Raw genomic sequence first — 2,814 nt, 5'->3', positions numbered from 1 at the left:
TTCACTGCAACATCTAAAATGGTTTGAACTAAGACATTTTGATTATCAACATTTGTAAAATAGTAATGATAATAAAAAGAGAGTGTTCTTTTCACTTGAATCTTCAAGAAAGAAAGTCTCAGGATGGGTGAACCTGTATTTCTGGATTCAAATCAATGAAATGACAGTTTCTGTCCCACAAGGTTCTTAAGGTCAAGGGTTTTGACCTTAGACTTAGTTTTGACGTGGGCCTAGTCCACTACACAAATAAGAAGACCAGACATATGATAATCATTAAACAGATTGATCAACAGTCATGTAATTGTACGAAGCACTTTTCAATAAATTTATAGTACTACATTAGGACAAAACATATTACACATATTACACATGTGTTGTGTATCAAATGAAGGAAAACTCCATCTGCAATTAAGGTAAAATACTATGGTAATCTGCCTAAGTTGCTGCCTACCACGGCACAGACTGATGTACAGCGAAGGACTGTGACAAACGCTTACTGATGCACTTATTTATATTCCAGGTTAGTCTGCTCCTGCAACCTGGAACACCTTTCAGCAGGAACTGAAGTTGTCCACCTTAATTTATTGTGAGGGGTTTTTAAACATTTCTTAATGTCAATAAAAATCTCAAAGCAAATATATTCTTGTTTTTAGTATTTAACATTTTTTATGGCACATTGATTTATTTTTTTAGACACTACTTTTATTTTAACTGTATTTTTACAGCATTTTTACTGTAGTTTATCGTTATTATTGTTCACTGTTATTGTTGTCTGTACTTTATATGTTCTGTCTGTCTGGATTGGAACAGGTCTCTTGAAAACGAGTCCTCGTGACTCAATGAGGTTAGCCTGTAAAGGTTGAATGAAAAATATATATATTTGTCTTTTCTATTGTTCCTTCTGTGACATGTTCTTGTTATTGCTGCACCATGTTCTCATACTTTTCCCAATTTTACGAATTAATTGGCAATATTTATTGCATATGGACTGTACTTATATAGCGCCTTTGTCTTATTTCAAGACACTCAAAGCGCTTTACACTACAATCTGTGCCTCATTTACCCATTCATACAGCTCTGTACTAGACCTCTACAAAGCTAATATGCCATGTAAATAAAGATAATTATCTCATTTGAGTGTGAGATACCTGAAGGATTTTCTCCACAGTCCCTCTGATGTGTTCATTAGATTTGACACCCTCCATCTCCCTTGTGGCCAGAATACGGTTCACCATCTTCCCATCCAAGATGTAATGGACTGTAACGGTGATGTAGTGTGTGTTTGTCCTCTCCTCTGTCCAAAGGTCTGTCGTGATTGCATGGTCTCTAGTCTGCACCAAAGGAATTACGTATATTGTTATTAGCTCTCAAAGTATATTACATGTAAAACAGATGACTAATTTATAGTTGAGAGATTAAGCAGTTTAAAAGTAGGAGAAAAAACAGATTTAGTGTTAGGAAATCTATAATTAGACTACTGCATGATGTCAAGGTAAAATGTTTGTACTGTATTATAAAATAGAGCAGCGTGACAGACATACCTGATGGAGCTCTTCCATGACCATTTTTTTAATTTTATCGTATTCTCCTTGAACATGACGGGAGACCGTGCGTCCACATGGCAGTATGTCTTGTGCCTCAGCGTTGTTTCCATACTTTGCTCCAATGTCGATTGCCTCCTGTATGACGTCGATGAAACCTTTCCCATCTACTACAGCAAATGGTCTCAAATCTACGCCGCACATGCGGGCTATTTTGTTGGTCATACGAGACTTGACTCCCGACGGTACTTTTCGTTTAATGAATGAAGAAATGCTTGGCTGATTCGTTCCGAAATTAGCCTTGCAAGTGTGCCTCTTCAGACCACACGTCCCAGAGTCAGTGGCATACTTTATTATAACTGAACATGTTTTGCAAGCAGCGTAGAGCGTCTTCACACCGTCACACTCGACTCTCATAAAGTTCTGAACTATTAGCGCCTTCCCTGACAGTTCTGTTAACCTAACAGATGCGTCATTATTCCTAACTTTGCGTTGCAAAATATTTTTTACCCTCTCGGTTTCTCCGCTGGCGTATGCTCCCTCCATGATGTTGGTTGATACAGTAAACAAAGGTTGGAAAAGGCGGCCGGAAGTAGCTGCTGGAAAAGGCGCCGGAAGCTGTTGGCGCAGCCGCCTGTCTGAAATTTATTATTATTATTATTTTTGCCTATTTCTTTTTTTGTCCTATGTTGGCTCCCGCTCCCGTCTGCTCCCGTTAAGTTTTCGTCCTGTCCGGTCCCGATAACGGGAGTTATAATAAAGTTGACTCCGGTCCCGCCGGAATCCGGCCGGATTCACGTGACCGGCAGTACTCCCGAAAAAATGTCATCCTCTAGTGCACAGTGATTTTGAACCAGAGAGACTATCATGAGAAAGTTATGACACTCCTTAGTGACTTAACCACTTATGAACCTCTGAAAAGAGATCCAGGAAGTGGTTACAAGAAGAAGTTAATAGAATGCCTGAAAAATTTGGAGCAGGACAAGGCTATTGACCGTATTCTGTACCACAGACTGTACCCAGGGGAGGCCACACCTAGTCTGTATGGTTTACCTAAAATCCACAAACAAGGTGTACCTTTAAGACCAATTGTTAGTATGATTAACTCTGTCACTTACAATGTTTCCAAATATCTGGCGTCTGTACTCATCCCTTTAGTTGGCAGCTCAGAACACCACATACAGAACACCATGGACTTTGTGGATAAGGTGAGGGATGTCATCATGGAGACTGATGAAACAATGGTCTCTTTTGATGTCACATCACTCTTTAC

Source organism: Nematolebias whitei, chromosome 1 (assembly GCF_014905685.2).
Source record: "Nematolebias whitei isolate Nwh7 chromosome 1, NemWhi1, whole genome shotgun sequence".
In the NCBI taxonomy this organism is placed as follows: Eukaryota; Metazoa; Chordata; class Actinopteri; order Cyprinodontiformes; family Rivulidae; genus Nematolebias; species Nematolebias whitei.
This window is presented reverse-complemented; position numbering follows the sequence as displayed.